Genomic DNA, 18,488 nt, shown 5'->3' on the forward strand with positions numbered 1-18,488 from the left:
ATAGGGTTTTTTTTAAGGCAGGAAAAGTTATCAATCCAAATGTGTTATTCAGCCAGTTAAAAACAACCTGGAAAAAACACTCAGTATGAAAAGTTTAGCTTATCTGAGTAGGTTAATGTAGGTTTCACAGACATTTTTCTACCCTAATTATGACACCATGTACACATCCGTTTTTAAAGAAGAAGCTCAGAGGAGTCATTTCCTCTTAGTAATAAAGCAATATGCCAAAATACACATCTTCTGAACTAAAACCATTTTTCACCTCCTTTCAGTTTTAGTATCTTTAGGTATCTTTAATTCCCAACTATGCATTCAGATTTATTTCCAGTTACTCCTGCAGAATCACATTCACATAATCACACAGCATGAGTAAAATCTGCATCAGATATATGCAGGTTTTCCCCCAGTTGCCAACCTCTACAAGAATATTTTTAAAGATTTTACAATCTGATGCAAACAAATTGACAGAAAAATGATTCCTTTTCCCATCTCAAGCATGTGAAGTAGACAGAAATGAAGAGTTGTACTGTATCAGTATATAAATGTTTGGGTATCTAGGAGTAAAAGGTGCAATCCCCAGTCCATGTGTTAGGTAGCAAAGCTTCTTTTATTATAAATGAGACACATGTCTCAGCCTAGAATTCACAAAATCTACAAGTTAACTAGAAACTGTGAAGAAAAGATGTATCTGAGATCCATAAATTGAAGACTCATGCAATTTTGATGGATGATGGAACTGCAGTACAGGACAAATATTAACATACTGACAACAACAATATCAAAGTCAGTCAGAAAGTGTGAGGAGTAAAAAGTTACAGACAAAAAAAATTGCATTTTCAAATTCCCTGGAAGGTACAAGCAGGGCTTTGACTTTTGCCAGCAAATAAGGGTTTATATGTAATTACATCTAATCTAGACCACTCCCTGCTCAAAACCATAGCCAGAATACACATCAGCCAAGAGAAACATCTGAAGCCCATCTAAATTTCACAAGGTACAACTGATTCTAAGATGGAAGTTGCTTCAATAAGAATCCATAAGAGTCCATTACCAGCTGATCAACTGAAATTAGTATGGAGTCACTGATTTATTTTTTAATACAACTAAAACAAAATTAAATACAATAATAGCCTAATAAACATACTGACTTTATAGGGGGAAAAAAAAAAAACAAAAACAAACCAACAACAACTAAACAACCTCCCCCCCACCAAAAACCCTGTAATACTCACTCCAAAGAACTTCTCCTGTTTCAATCTGACTGTGTAGCGAAGATACTTCTATTAAACATCATTTTCTTACTATTACCCTTGTTTCTTTGTAAGATTCCACAAGATGACCTAAATATGACCTAAAAAAGCAAAACATGACATAATGTAAATGACCCAATGAGAAAAATCAGCAATTTATAGTTGGTTTATACACTCCATCAACATTCCTTATGTATTACATAGTGTTGTGTTCAGATGCAAACAGTAGGACTGTACATAACAACCATCCTAGTCATGCAGTGCCCAAAGTCTCTTCAACAGCTCAGACCAGTTTTGACCTTTTAAAGGTGGCACTTATTTCTGCAGTAATATCAAGAGGCAAAATATCTTACTGACCATGGACAGCATACTGTTACACACACAGCAGCATTCTTCTTTGTGTTCTGCTTTCACAGGTGTTGGTGGTTGGTCAAAAAATCATAATAACCTTTAAATAAAAAAAAAAAAAAAAAAGTCAAGCTTCTCTGAAATGTGAGATCCACCTATCTTGTACAAAATCTTTTAACTAAAAGAAAACAGGCATAGAGCTACAAGCTCTCATCACACAAGAATAGCCACAGAAACAAACAAGGTAGAGACAGAAATTGCAGAACACCAAGTTGTAAGCCAAAAGAGTTCAAAACAAGAGAACTAAAAACCAGTTTACAGCCTTCCTTATTCCTGAAGATGGACAAAATGGAGACCACAAAGCATTTTCTTGACTAGCTAAACATATGGGTCAGTGTTATTTTTTAAGTTAAATAGGTAACAGTTAGAAACATGATTTGAACCTAAATTCAATCACATATCTTCATTAAGAAGAACTCAGTATCATAATTATACTTATCCAGTGGGCGATTCAGAGCAGGAGCTCAGTACTCAACTACTGTGAATCACCTGTAAGGAAGCCTTGTTTCCTCTTCCCAGAGAGCCAGCCTCACAAAGCCATGGCTCACCTCTGAAATCCCCTTCAGTGTCCAACAGGCTTGTTTAAAACAAATTTATACTCACACAATCACATACTAATATGCTTTACAATAAATCTTTCTTTTTTACTTGGTTATGTGTTAGTTTTGAAAATACTGCTTTTAGTCTCAGGCTGCGCCAGGGTAGGTTTAGGTGGACATTAGGAGGAATTTCTTCACACAGAGGGTGATCAGACACTGGAACAAGCTGCCCAGGGCAGTGGTGGAGTCCCCATTGCTGGAGGTGTTTCAGGAAAGGCTGGACGTGGCACTCAGTGCCCTGCTCTGGCTGCCATGGCCATGTTCAGTCATGGCTTGGACCTGATGATCTCAGAGGTCTTTTCTGATTAACCCTAATTCATTCTGTGATTCTAACACGGTGCCAGCTACTGACACTTGTGTCTCCCTTTCACAGTTATGATGGTGCTCAGGGTTAAGTAACCCAGTAACCCTCCTACTAACTGTAGCTTAGAACTCAATATGAGTGAAGTTGTGAGGTAAATGACAATCTTTTGTCTTTACAATAAAGTTAACACAAAAGCAAAAGACTGTGGGCTCTTACTGGCACTGGAAAATGAAGGACCTTAAACTAAAGAAGCAAAGAACAAATACTTCCAGATGGCAAGGAATCATCTGCATGATTTAGGATCAACAAAGAGAAACCTAAACAAAAATAATTTATTTTTATTTTCCCAGGATGATTCAACTGTTTTTCTCCTGCTCTGCCAGCTTCAAAAGAAATACCTCTGGGCAAAGCAGAAGGGGAACACAGCGCTGTTAATGAAGCTTAGCAAAAAGACTAGTAGATGACAAATTTTCCTCTCACATTCTGCCAGGCAGCCAGTCATTCTCTCATCTGAGAGCAGTGTGCTGAGATCAAGACTGGCAAGGTCTCTGCTAGAGGGAGATCCTGCAAATGCCCTCAGCATCGGAGAGGGCTGACTGCCAGTGCTCATAACTTCTAGTGACAACTGCAGAATAAGGAAAAATCCTAGGAGAGGTTCTGGGTTGGAAAATGTACTGGGTCTGAGGGTACTCTGCAGTTCAAAAAGCACAAAGTTCTAGGCTGCACATGACCATTTTATAAAAACAGCAGTGTTGTTATGATTTCAGATGACTCACAAACAAGTGCTTAGATTTGCTTTATATTGCTGCATAAACACGCAGTCAAGTGAGCAACCCTTTCCAGCTCATTTCCAGTTCCGATCCAGCGTGGGGCACAAGTGATTACCCAACTGGTTCAGTAGCTCCAGAGCTGATGACAAAGAAATGAATAGTTTAGACTGAACAAACTCATCCATGTGAAGATGTAACTCCTCCCAGGGCCCACAGATCACTTGCATCTCAAGGCCAGTGCTGCAGTTTTCTAAATCTGGTTCACTACATCTGGTTTACAGAAGAATTAGAAGCCGTGCTCCTCTTCTAAGAAATCCATACCTACACACACAGACACACACAGGGTGAAGCTCAAAGGCTGGAAGTTGAGCCAACCTAACCACTGAAGAGCAGTTTAGGCAGGTGCAAACAAATTCACCACCCTGCACAAGCCCTTGTGACATCTACAGGGATGTTTGCAGAGTCCATGAAGTGCCAAGCCAGCGCTCTGCAATCACCACACACCCTGAGCAGTCACACTACTGGAACTCAGCTGTCCAAACACTAAAATAGGTTGCAAGCAGCAATAAGATATTTGATTCTGCATGGATTGCCATTACCTCTAAAGCAGTATTTGAAAACAGAAGTCTTGGGGAGGAGGGCATTAATTGCCAGCAGCACAGCAATTCCTGTACCTGTGGGATATCAGTGAAGGACTGGTTCTTTGGTTCTTTATCACAAAAAAATTATGCCCCACACTTCTGTTTTGAAGCATACCTCTGAATCTAGTAAATTACTGGGCTTAACACAGAACACATTACCCACACACCATCATTTTTCATACAGAAATTTTACATTCATTTAATGAGCTCAAGGCCATTTTCAGGCATTCTAAAGTTTATGAAGGCCTTCTCCATGATTTCTCTCTGGTTGTCCTAAACTCTGAAAGACTCACAGTGCTCAGGTCTCACTGACTCAGCATTTCCCCAGAATTCAGGGACAACTGAACACAGCCCTTATTGTTGGTGCATTCTCTACTCACTAGTGTGTCATAGATGTACAAACACAAAAAAACCCCTACTGGTTCCACCCAAAAGTTACTAAATGAATAAATATTTACCTGCACTTTAAACAGAGAAATAAAACAGTGAATCTGCATCCTGGCTCTGCAAAGATCTTATTACAATTAGTTAGTTACTTGAAACATTATTAGTAGGACTACTCATGATTTCTGTTTCTTGTGATCTCTTCTGTGTAGTCTATTTTCTTCACTACTTTCATATGCTGATGTTTCACTTCCTATTTATGTTCTGTTAAATGCCTAATATGGTCTATGAAAATTTACTTCTGTTTAGTTCCCAAATTCTGCTTTTTGTTGTGCTCATATTTAAATTCATATAAATGAGAACACAGTAGTAGAGTTAAAAAGTAAAACCAAACAATTTTTCAGTAATTAATTATTATGAGCCATCTTGTGAAGCAACCGCCCACTCTACTCCAGGTATCACTTGAAAGGCTTCATTCTTCATGATTAAAATAAATTCCAAGGTGTGGGTTGCAAGAGACCATGAACCCAACACAACAGTGTCTATCTAAATTTATTTCAAAGACATGCTGCTGCAGTCCAACTTGCTGTTTGATTCCAAATATTACCACATGATAAATATCAACAGTATTCCATCACTAACATCATGTACACAGTAAATACTATCTGAAACTAAAAGTAATCACTAAGGATATTTCTTGTGCTGAAGAAGGAAAAATTCAAGCACCTAACAAATGCAGTTTACCTCCAGCTATATCCAACACTCAAAAGCAAATCTTTTAAGATCTTTCTTATAACTGTGCATTTTAATTTGGTCTTGCTCCCCACTCCCCATTCTTTCAGGTAGTAAGACTTCATATAAAAAAAAAATTAAATATCAAGCATAATTTCAGCATCACAACTCATAACACTACATAATTGAAGAACACCAAATTTGCACAAATCCCAGGCTAGAAGCAGGAGAGAGCTTGATTAAAAAAAAAAAAAAAAAGCAAACCACAACCAAAAGACAAGTCTCCTGTCATAAAACCAACAGTTCAAATCTGAATCCATAAGTCAGATTTAAACAGTATTCATATATTTTACACTGCTTTTAGACAGAGCACCTAAAATTACAGAACACTTGATGTAAAAACAAACCAACCAATCCAAAACCTTCTATTTTCATCTGCTGCAATGCTCAGCACAGTGATTGAGACTGTATGGCATTTTTTGGCTTCCTTCATTAACGACAGGGTTTCAATGCATTAACTACCTGCTTGTTTTACAGGCTTATTTCTGACAGAAGTCAAAGATTTTGTGGTGTCAGGAACACCCCAGTGAGAAATCCACTTGCATGTTCTGAGGAAGAGCAGAGCCTTAGCAGTGCCAAGGCTGTAATTTGCTCTAAGACTCGTGCAGGGCATTGCCACATTTATTCACATCAGAGAATTCCACACAAAGCAGTGACACTGTGACCCCGTGTGAGAGCAGCACTGGCAGAACACAGAAATCCTTTGGGAATAGGCCTCTTCCATAAAGACAGCAACCTGCTTGGCAGGTCTCTAATACAGGGGAATGACTTCCTGCCTCTAGCACCATAGATGCTACAGTGAATAGGAGTGCTCTAACCAGATCAAGAATAAATCTATGTCCAGTAGGATCAAATTGCAAAGCAATCCCTGGCACTGAGATGAACCATGAAAAGCAAGATGGAAAGAATAAAATGCAACCCTCGTAATTGTTGTGTAACACCTCAAAAACACAAGACAAAAGAAGACAAAGGCTGGACTGAAAATGGTGAGTTCTCTGACATTTTCACGGGCAAGCTGTGGAAGGATTGAGGAGAGGCAGCAGATGCATTCTGGAGACTGGATTTATCCTCCTGTTACCACTAACTTATGAGATCAATATTTACACCAGTTTCTGGCAAGAGGCATCTAAAACACCTCTCTCTCCCTAATAAATGAGGGTGAGCTCCCCCTTTTCCCAGAGCCAGTCACTGGACAGACTTTCTTCCAACAATGCCTTCAGTCCATCAGAACCACACCCTGCACCACAGCACATCGCTTCACCTCCAAACAACAGGAGGAGCAGCACTGCAGGGATGTAAACCCAGGCACATGGGAGAGCTGCTGGAACAGCACCATCTATGCTTAAGAAAGCAATTCTTAAAATATGCCATAAAATCCGAAACCAAAAAAGTGACTTGCAAATGAAAACAAAGGCTTTTCAGTTTTCAAACAAACAATAACAGCTTGACCGAGATAAAAATTTCTCAACACCTCATTTGAAAGCACAAGAGTGACTTACCGAGGAAAGACTCAGAAAATATTTGCTTTAACCCCTTTCAAATTCTCTCCCATGATAAGTCAGAAAGAAAACAAAGCTCTTCTAGAATCCTATTTCACTTCTCACCAGTAAATCACAGAACAACCGAAAATTAAACAACAACCCATTTCCTTTGCCACTGCATCCCGATAAATCTTTCTTCAGGTTAACTGGGCTTGTTAATCACCAAAATGTAGACATTTGAGCTGAAGGTTTCAGGAATGCTGCTGTTTCTGAAGAATCTTTCTTATACAAGGGGTCTAACCACCCACACTGCCTCTTTTTCAAGAAAACTGCCATTACATAGGTAGAAACCCTTGCTTACTCCACAAATAGAGATAAAAAACCACCCAAAAAGTAGCATGCTACTGTCCTGGCTGACAAGTCCCAATTAAGTCAACAACAAAAAAGCAACTTATGGCATCAAGAGGGTGGAAGACTTTCATAGTAATTGCTATATATTCATTGTCTGGCTGTTTTGAGATTTAGCAGTATAGCACACACAGCCTCATTCTCTTGAGCCAATAACCCCAGATGATCAGCCTTAAGCATTTTAAATATTTAAGTATTTTTAAAACTGACAAAAGGATCCACCAAATGCTGAAGAGACCTCTTTAAATCCTGTAGTTGCATGCAATAAAAGCTGACAAGTTATTAAATTAGAAATATATCTCAAAATGCAGATGTGATTTCTGAAATGCACATTAAAAAGAAAGTAACTTGAGGATACTAAAATGACTACCTGCAGAGACTAAGGCAAAAATTACTCTGCCTTCTCATAAAATTTACCTAGAAGTTAACTGGAACAGGAATTGTAACTCAAGAGAAAACAGCTATAAATAGAAAGGGGTTAATCATTCATATTTCTATTCCCATGACAAGAATACACTAAAGAGTCTGAGTTTTTCATCTTTTAATATGATGCTTTAAAAATACTTTTGATGCTGTACTGCAGTCTGCCTCTACCTATTTTTTAAGAATCACTTCTCCCTTATTTTTTTTTTATATGCAATAAAGGAGATTTACTTTCAAAAAGCATTTACACAGACAGTAAGCAAAGCGAGTCTGTGCATCAGCTGGAATGATCATATGCAGTAGCTTAAATGGATCTTTTTTAATGGGGCCACTTAAAACACATTTACCTTTGCTCCATTCTAATATAAAGCACATAAAAGTTATTTGCTATCCATTTCACCTACCAGAGTTGCTACAGAGTATTTTTCAATTAAGTGCTTGCATTTATCCTAAAGCAGCACAGAAACTTAGAATCATTAAGGTTGGAAAAGGCCTCTAAGATCACTGTGTCCAGCTGTTCCTCCAGCACTGCCAAGCCCATCACCAAACCATATCCCCAAGTGCCACATCTACACAGCTTTTAAATCCCTCCAGGGATGACAGTTGACATTATGTTTGCTCAAGGACATAAACACAAGAAAAGTTTACCACTCAAAAACACCAAAGAAAGAAAAAGTGTCTCCTCCCCAATACACAGATGAAAACACACCATGATAACCAAATGGCTCTGAATTCACAGAGCAGCCGTGTGACACACTTGGAAATAGCAGCCAATTATTACAAATCCCCAGTCAGTGCTTTACTCACAGTATTTCTCACCCAAGTAAATGAATGTTGAAGCTTTTAAGTCACACAAAATGGAGTAAAGGAGAAAAAATACAGAGAGGGGAGTTCCTTATTTAAAATGTAGAAATAGATAAGGACTTTTGTCATCTTGTGGTGAATAGCAAATCAAATATAGAGTGAGTTGTAATCCAGCATATTGGCAGTGATAGAAATTCTGACAGCACTCAATATGTGCATTCAGCTTCAACAGAGCTGCTGCAAACCTTCATGACCTACTCATGATGAGAAATGACGAGGAAAAGACTTGATTGTGGTCTTAACATTACTTCTAAGTTTTACAGTTGCATCTTTACATTCTTGCAAAACTTGTTTTTACTGAAGAACTGTATTCCTACCAAATAATCTTTTCTTTTCATGCAGTACTTTTCTGCTACTGTTAATCATTGCAGATCTTCATACACCAGATTTATTTACAGCACCCCAAGGAAGCAGAAATCACTAGCTATCAAAAGTGATATCAAAGTGATATCAAAGACTGCCATATGAAAATAAACAATTGTTATGTACTTGTGTTAGCTGGACTCTAAGAACTTATGCAGAACCACATTTGAGTATTAAAAAATGCTACCCTCACACTTAAAGCAACAATTCATTAAACAAAACATTATTATTATTACTCAGGTAAAAATAAAGTTAGATCATTATGCTGAGCTTTCTAAAATTTTCAGCACAGCTACAGATCCCCTGATTCAAGTGTAAGTAAACATTTTTAATAAAAATATTACTTCCCTACATTACCACCACTAGTAGTAGATGTGCACAGGTGATCACAGAGGATTCTGTGATGCCCTGAAAACAGCATATGGGCCTGCACACCAAGCTCAAAGTCCTCTACTCAGTGCTGATGGTCAAACACTTCTGACAGATAAAACCTCCATTCTGAATAGATGGTCTGAACACTTTCAGACCCTTTTCAGTACTAGCTGTGTAGTCAAAGACACAGTCATTCAGTCCATCACACAACCACCAGTGAAGTATGAATTGGATACTGCCCCCACTTTAGGAGAGACCCTCAAGGCCATACAGCAGGTGAAAATTGGCAAGGCAGCCAGGGTTGATGGAATTCCACCTGAAGTCTGGAAACATGGGGGCCTTGCACTCCATGCTAAATTCCATGAGTTCTTACTATGCTGTTGGGAACCAGGTGAACTCCCATCAGACCTTTGAGATGCAGTCATCATCACTTTGTGTAAGAAGAAAGGCACTAAATCAGACTGTTCAAATTACCGTGGTGTTACTCTGCTCTCCATTGCTGGCAAAATCCTGGCAAGAATACTCTTGAACAGACTAATACCTGCTATAGCAGAAGGAATAGCCAATGTGGTTTCAGAGCCAACAGGAGCACCACAGACATGGTATTTGTTCTCAGACAACTGCAAGAGAAGTGTAGGGACCAGAACAAAGGTCTTTATGTAACCTTTGTTGACCTCACCAAGGCTTTTGATACTGTGAGCAGAAAAGGTCTGTGGTAGATTTTGGAACGTTTAGGTTGTCCCCCCAAGTTCTTCAAAATGATCATCTCACCCCACGAGGATCAGCACGGCCAGGTCAGGTATGGCAATGAACCTTCTGAGCCCTTTCTAATAACTACTGGTGTGAAACAAGGCTGTGTTCTTGCACCAACCCTATTCACAATCTTTTTCAGCAGGATGCTCCAAAGGGCCACGGTAGACCTCGAGGATCAGGATGGGATCTACATTCAATACCTTACTGATGGAAGGCTTTTCAACCTAAGGTGACTGAAGGCCCACACTAAGACCTTAAACCATCTTGTCCAGGAGCTGCTTTATGCTGATGATGCCGCCCTTGTGGCCCACACAGAAGCAACTCTGCAGCGTTTAACATCCTGCTTTGCTGAGGCTGCTGAGCTCTTTGGGCTGGAAGTCAGCTTAAAGAAGACAGAAGTTCTCTATCAACTGGCACCTCAGGAAGTCTTCCATCATCCCCATATCCCCAATCAGAGCTCAAATCAGTCCAGCAGTTTAATTACCTTGGTAGCCTCATCTCCTCGGATGGTAAGATTGACAGAGAGATAGACAACAGGTTAGCAAAGGCATAGAGAGCTTTTAGAAAACTCCATAAAAGAGTTTGGCGTAATAAACACCTGAAGAAAAGTACAAAGATCAGTGTTTACAGAGCCATAGTGCTGTCTACTCCTTATATGGATCTGAATCATGGGTCATCTACCGCCACCACCTGCGACTCCTAGAATGCTTCCACCAACGCTGTCTCTGTACAATCCTAAACACCCACTGGTCAGATTATGTGACCAATACATCTGTTCTAGAACAAGCAGCAGTCACAAGCATTGAGGCCATGTTGCTGAGAACACAGCTGCGCTGGGCAGGGCACATCTCAAGGATGAAGGACCAACCACCCCCTCCCTAAGATCCTGCTTTATGGTGAACTTGCCACCGGCTGCTGCAAGAGAGGAGCCCCAAAGAGGAGATACAAGGACTGCCTGAAACAACATCTCAGCCTTGGCCATATTGATCACCATAACTGGTCTACTCTGGCCTCCAATCGGGAGGTCTGCAGACACCCCATCTATAACGCTGCTGTCTCCTTTGAGAACGCAGCAGGATCACCCTTGAGGAGAAAAGGCAACACAGAAAGAATCGTGTCTTGCAGAATTTACCACCTAAGGAGTCTTTCTGCTGTGCCTTTTGCAATCAGACATGCCTGTCTCCTATTGGCCTTTTTAGCCACCAGTGTGTTTGTAACAAACAAGGGTAGAGACCTTTCCCAAACCTTCATTCACAAAGCCCAGCCATGATGATCATGATGAGTAGATGTAAAAACGTACTTCTGAAGGACTGGGGGAGTAAAACTGGCCTAGTATGAAGACTCACATTATTCTACACAGATTAATACACATCTGAATCATGGCACCTCTTTCTTTAAACACATTGGAAATTTTGCCATAGTTTATACATAGTTTGTAATGGCTTGTAAACATAATAAAATTTATTTAAAGTTAGTTATGTAATTGGATGCAAATTATCAATATATTATAGCCTTTTCTTTATTTTTAATAAAATATAAAAGGACATTTTTCAAAAGCATTGTCTCTGTCTTATGTGGATATCAAATATCAGCCTACCAAGCACAGATAATTGGTCCCTCTTCAGTTTTATTATTAGCAACATAAAGTCTCTTTTTTTGCTAGCAAGTTTTGTGCCAAAAATTAATGTACTATTTGCTGCTGACAATCTGCCAAACTAATGTTTTTCTTCACTCAAGGGGGTTCAGAAACTACTACTCACTTTCCAGTCAGCATGTATCACAGATTCCCTAATAAATAAAAACAAGACAGCTCTTCTCCCCATACAGACACACACTTCCTCACACTGAAGTCATTACTACAAGTAAATAACTTCAAATACTTCAGCAGATGTAGACAAGAGTTCTTCACCTCCTGATACTATGGCTCAATCCATGCCATGTTGCACATGGTACTTCCGTTCAAACTTGACATAAAAAACTGAGGGAATAAAATCATGGAATCATTTAGGCTGGAAGAGACCCTTGAGAGTGAGAACAACCTTTCATCCAGCTCTGCCAAGCCCACCACTAAACCATGACACCAAGTGCCACACCTGCACGTCTTTTAAACACCTCCAGGGATGGTGAGTGCACCCCTTCCCTGGGCAGGCTGTTCCAACACTGACAATGCTCTGGGTGAAGAAATGTTTCCTAATATCCAATTGCTCTCTATTTGGGAAAAGAGATTGACCTTCACCTGCCGACAGCTTCCTTTGAGGTAGTTGTAAAGTTACATTGTTGCAAAGATGTTGTAAAGTTGCAGAGCAAGTTGTGGCTGCCCCATCCCTGGAAATGTTCAAGGACAGGTTGGATGAGGCTTAGAGCAAACTGGTCTAGTGGAAGGCGTCCCTGCCCAGGGCAGGGGGTTGGAACAAGATGATCTTTAAGGTCCCTTCCAACCCAAACCATTCTGTGATTCTACCTTTCAAATTTTATTTCCTACTAGGTTTGATTCATTACTAGGGATTTTGTCTTGTAGATATCCATTAATCAATAAAGGACTTAAATTCTTGTGTCTCCTCACATTTTGATGCTGCCCTTGCATGTGCCCATACAGACTAGACACACAAAGATGCACTATTCTGTGTTTTACTGCTGTCTGTACACCAGTGACTAACTCCTCTTTGCCTAGAGGGTCCCTGGTTAGGACTTGGACAATCCTCCTTAAATATCTTCACTGATGTCTTGAATTGCACCCTTAGCAGGGCATACAGATAACCAGGTAGTAAATTCAGAGGTACTCCTCTGTATTAGCTGAAACAAAAGGAAGACACTCAGCACTAAAGGCCAGAAACAGAAACACTCCAAGCCCACACTGTGTGCAGTGGTCTGAAAATCTGCCTCCCCTAGCAGCACCCATGTAAGTCCAAAAGGGATCTGGAAAAAAAAAAAGGGCCCAAAACTCAAACACCTGCAGAGAACGAACAATATCTCCAGCCATCTTCAAGCACCAAAATGCAGAGGACCCAAAGCAGCCCTCCCAGCATCAGGACTGGTACCACACCAGCCCCTCCATCTCCCTGGGTACCTCTGGCCCCTGACCACCAGCCCACAGCACAGCAGGCCACTCCTGTCCTAGTCTGGACTCATCTGTGACTGCTGGTTTCCTTCCCCCCAACAGCTGTCACCAGAGAGTCCTTGCTTCTAGAGATTCTGCTCTACAGAATATTATACTTTATAAAGCATAAATTATTTCTAACATATCCTCAGGACGGGGCCCCACAGGCACTGCAAGGAGCACTGGCCTCCAAGAACCAGCAGTGTGAAAAGACAAGGCACTAAACAGAGCAAAGACATGGTTAACACACAGGTTCTTAAATTCTTTGGGGGTTGGGAGGGAAACAATGGCAGATCTGAGGAGAAGGAATAAGCCAAGAGTAGTAAACTTGGTGACATACTGTAAGAAGAAGAAGAAAAACAAGTAAAAAATCCTGGAATATGAAAGGTAGATGAAGGGGGAAAAGTATAGGCATAAGGACCTAAGTACTCTTCAAAACCAGAAGAGGAATCTGAAGCATGAAGCCAATCAGGAAGGGGGTACAGTGGCCAATGCAATTTTAAAATAACATTTCATGTGCTTCTTTCTACTGCATCAGCTTTGTCCTTAGCTTTTTGAGTTTCTACTGACATTTACCTTTGTTTACCTGGTTCCCCCCTGTACGAGTGTCTGCACCAATATGTGTGCAGGCACAAACCACAGGCTGACAAACCACAGCCTTCTGGAGGACACAACACTAAACAACCACACTCACATCACTGACAGAAAACTATCACTCTGCAGTACTCAAAAGCAGGCTTTTGGGCTGCCTTTTGCAGCGACACAAACGTAATCAGTTTTTAAAATCAACTGTGCTTCATATTCTTCTGTTATTAACATTCTATACTCATGAACACAAAATTGTTAACTGAAAATAACACAGCACATTTCAAAATATCATCTTTTCTTCTTAGAAAACAAAATGATGCAAAAATATCAAGATGTATCCCTCAAGCACCTTATTTACAAAAGTTTAAAAAGTTATTGCTCAATAGATAGCTCCCATAAGAACCTCTAGCACTAAAAAATGTTATGAGTCGTTCCTTTTTCTAGGTTTTTTTTTTACAATATTCTCCAAACCACCCACCTACTCTGATTTTTCAACTGGTTCTAGTACTCTGTAGCTGCATACAAACACGTCTTCCACATTAAACCTGTCACAAAACCACTTGACAGCAGGACTCTGAACCTCTTAAAATGTCAGGTTAATGACACAGAACACCAGCTATTGCACATTCCACACAACAGCTTTCATAAACAAGTATTTCATTGCTCTGTCACAGACACCTCCTGTGCCTGCAGACAGCAAAGGACTTTCAGAAACACTAAGAATTAGCAAATGCTTCATAGCAACACTGTACCATAGAACTGAAGACACATCAATATTCTTAAGAATTCTTATTAACTGACAACATAACCACAAACACATGACTTCCACGGAACTGCTTATCCACCTCTAACAGCCACACAAGCTGTGCCTAAATTGCTGCCAGCTGATGCCAACTCAAAACTTATATCTTCTAACTCATCTTTAAATCCTCTCATAGGGTTGTGGATTTTTTTAATTCCAGTGGATATATTGTGCCTGGGGGGAAGGAGAAGACAGGAAGGACCCAAAGTGAGAGTGAACACTGCACTTCCTAATGGACTACACATCACTTTAAAATGTCCATTAGTTCCCAACCAACACATGAAAAAAAGCCTCTGCTTTCTGCTCTGGGTACAAGAAATCTGAGGAAAGAGCCTGAGAAGAACATGGTGAAAAGAAGTTTATACTCTTCAATTTAAACCTTTGGTGGTCCCCAAAAGTGAACACCCAAAGACAGTCACGAGAACATGACTGTCACCTCTTCACCTCCTACAAGTAGATCCTTGTAAAGAGGAAAGAACGTCATGTACAGGCACAAAAATTACACCCACAACATAGACTTGTTTCCATTACAGGGCATATCTTTCCCATTCAATCATCATAGTTTCCGGAAAACAGAAAAAGAATTGTTTTTATACAGCCATTAGTGAAGTAGTAAAAGATTATTTACCAACCGAATATGGGAAGTAAAACTCTTTGGCATTACAGCAACACATTGAGCCAAGCTACACAAGCATAAAACTAAACATCAGCATCTCTGATGGAGTTCCTTTAAGACACCTTGCTGAATTCACAAAGCTATTCTAAAAATCAGAGCAACTACTACAACTAATAGCAAGGTGTTCTAGAAATAGAAGAGCACCCTTTACAATTCAGTTCCATAGTAAAAAGTTAATGCAATGCTACTTATCAAAAATATGCAAGTTTAAAAATTTTGAAAGAAACAAAAGTAAGCTGTGAGTAGCAAATTTATATTAAGTGTATTTTGCATTGAGAGAAAAATTACAGTACTGCTAATTCTTATACTCTTCTAGAAGTAAATACAAAAAATATTTCTACATATGTAGATGTAACTCCAAAGGCAAATTCCTCTTGAGTTCAACTAATTAACAGTTTTTAGTTAAGAGTATATAAAGTAAGAAGCTAAATATTTGAGGTTCTCACAGCTGCCTTCCTCCTTTTTAATGCAACTGAAAAGCCCCCACCTGCCCCCCAGGTAACAGTCAAAGCTGTGAAGTGGAAGTAATAAAGAAGGTACCCGAGGACAGCCCAGATCCTCTATTTGTGCACAACCGGTTTTCTGAAAGGCTGCTTCTGTAGCACGGTAGCAATTACACTTAGGCTGCCTAAAACTGGCAAAGCCAAACCAAGTAACAGTGTGCACACACACACACACACACAAATTATCAGTAGGGGAGCAGAACTGCCCCAATCCCACCCTTCAAAGGAAGCTTTTCTCGACTCATCAGTGTCACTCTTTGTTTCTTTAATCTTCTGAAGCCAGTATGTAAATTCAATTATTTTGGCAGCTGGAAATCCACAAGCATTTGCACACCAGGGCCTCTTCTGCAACTGTTAATGTATGTAAATGAAACCACATTCCTGAATTTATTTCTGCCAAGTGTTGAGATAAAAAGATTTACCCACGTTAATTTGACACAGAATGTAACACAGAGTGGTCAATGTTGCTTACAAAGTAGCTGGTACTTCAGGAATCGTACAGATACATGTAACCTTCACCTTGCAGCATCTCCAACTCTGATTTTTCAAAGAACCACCACTGGGGTTACCGGCTGTTCATTCTGGACCGTAGGTGTACACCTTACCAACCCAAAGCAAAACTGCTTGCTCACAAGTTACTACTAAAATTAATTAAAATTTAAAAAAACTTCAATTTCTAACATAAGATGACCTTTGCCCCCAGATCTGATTTAGTTATCAAAGCAAGAAACAGTGAAACTTCTGCAGAATGAGTGACTGGAAGGGCCAGCAGCACTGCCACAAAACAAATTGTTTCACGCACTCAGACACCAGCACTGAATTCTAGTCCTCCGCAATTCAAAGTCCTCATATTCTCAGGCAAATGATTTGAGATGTAGTGTGTAACACCACGTGCCACACATTTACAAAAAATAACACAAAAAAAGAAAACTCAAAACAAACAAGCAAGTTTCTCTGTGCAACTGTGTAAATGACGCTCATTTCAGACTCTCCTCTCTGGGACTGTTTTCACAGAAACTGCCACTTGTGCAAAGGGGCAAACTCCATAACTTAACGGTCTGCTGCTCCCAAGAGTGGCAAGTCAGAAAGCCCACCTCGAACCAGAGCAGCACCATGGACTCTGAATAAATACAATGACACATTCTACAATCCAGCAACCCCTGTTATTTATTTTGAGATAACTGGTGACAACTTTTAAAGAACCAAGGGCAAAACTTCCATGTGTGCCTCTCCATCTGTGAAAAAGCACTGAAGCTACTTGAACTCTGCACCTCTGGTCACTGAAACACAATACCAGCTTTCTAGCTAACCAGCCAAAACACCAGCCTGCATTTCCACCCAAATTCTAAACAACAACGGTATTTTCTCCTGCACCCTCCTGGTGTATATATAGTAATCTAAGAGCTTGTATTTTTACTGGACTTTGGTTTTAAATTACTTGCAAAAGAGAGCATATTGCAGATATATGCAAACTTTATTAAAGTGAAAGGAGCAGTGGAGCAGGACATATTCTGTCTTTACTACATCACAAAAACCAAAGAAAGGTTTTTTATTTTTTTTTAAGAAGGCTTTCCTCCAGAAATTGGAGTTCTGCCAAAAGTCCATAGACAATTGGAGAACTAGAGAATTTATGACATCAGATATTCCAGGGAAGTGAAACCTGACTTAATAGAAGTGATTTTTACTCAAGAATAACAGATATTTAAATAGACAATCAGCAAATATATTTTAAGACCATGCAAAAAAACACTTAATCAATGTTAAAAAACCCACCCTAGCATGTTTCCAAGTCAATCCACACCAAAACATTCTTGATGTTACCAATATCCGTGACACTCTAAAAAAGGCCAATAAAACAGTTACCCACAAATTTTAGTTCAGTAATCCTTTTCTGATTTCCCACTCTTTTGAAAAGCACTGCTTGCTGGAATGAAAGTTCCAAAGCCTGAAAAACCACCATCAGTCTGAACTGAAGCTTCTGGATCAAAGTTTCCAAGCGACCTGGTGATTGATTCCCCAGCCACCTGAATGCATTCCACTAGACTTCACAACCCTTTGCCAAGTATATGGATGGATATTCAATATTCCTTTATATGCAATTCTCCTAAAAGCAAGCATGTTATAAAGTTTTATTTCATCTTTTAATTAATTTTTGAAGACATACAGCTGTGGGAATCTCTAGCTAATACTGCAAACCACAAGCCAATCAAATTTCAATGACATCCTTCATGTGTTCATCTAACTTCAAATCCTAAATTACAGTCATGAAAACATAAATAATGTGTTGCTGGGGTTTCTAGTAATGCCTGTCTTCAGTAACTTAAGCCCAAATAAAGCTCAGTATCAACAGAAGAACAGCAGCATGAACTTAGAGTACATAACATTTACAGTTATGGCTACAGTTATCAATTCCAAATGAAAAAAACCCTCATCAGTGTATCTACTGAGAAGAATACATACAAGAAAAGATTGTAAATGCATAAAGCCCAGGGGAAAAAAAAACAAACACAAACAACAACAACAAAAAAAACCCAATAAAAACTAAGCTTTCTGGAGTTTGGGAGGTATCCAACGAGTCTAAGCACACACGTGTTGGAGCTAGACAACCAGCGAATCTGGCATGAGAGGTTTCCGTTTCTCTTTCAGGAACTCTTTGGGACTAATGAAGATTTATTCCCCCCTTTCACAGAAAGAGCTCCCCGTCTGCGGAATAGTTTAGATGTCTGTTGAGAGAGTCCAGGATGCCTGTACGCTGCCAAAGTACCGTTCAGTGCGCTGCCCGCGCCGGGCTGCACAGAGCGTGGGCATCTGACTGGAAACACATTTCCGAAATACTGCTTTGCCATACAAATTCCTGCGGTTCGGAAGGAAAACAACGCTCAGAAACCCGGCTGAAAACAACCAGGACCATCGAGTAACCTAAACGCCACTTAAAATTCACTGAGCAATCACAGAGAGTTCTCAGCTGGAGGAAAAAAAAAAATACAAACATTGAAAAAAAAAAAACCAG

General features: G+C 39.7%; 1 protein-coding gene across 1 annotated transcript in view; it reads right to left on the bottom strand.

Annotated features, from left to right (window-relative positions):
• Window positions 1-18,488, bottom strand: part of PIK3CB (phosphatidylinositol-4,5-bisphosphate 3-kinase catalytic subunit beta) — an 88,853-nt gene that overhangs the window by 49,902 nt on the left and 20,463 nt on the right. Inside the window, exons 3-4 of the mRNA XM_008919607.4 lie at window positions 1,608-1,698; window positions 1,233-1,351 (exon numbers count right to left, since the gene is read on the bottom strand). The gene's annotated coding sequence lies outside the window, so the exon portion shown is untranslated. The remainder of the gene's footprint in view (window positions 1-1,232; window positions 1,352-1,607; window positions 1,699-18,488) is intronic.

Source organism: Manacus vitellinus, unplaced genomic scaffold (genome assembly GCF_001715985.3).
Source record: "Manacus vitellinus isolate BGI_N305 unplaced genomic scaffold, ASM171598v3 scaffold_49_pilon, whole genome shotgun sequence".
Taxonomy (NCBI): domain Eukaryota; kingdom Metazoa; phylum Chordata; class Aves; order Passeriformes; family Pipridae; genus Manacus; species Manacus vitellinus.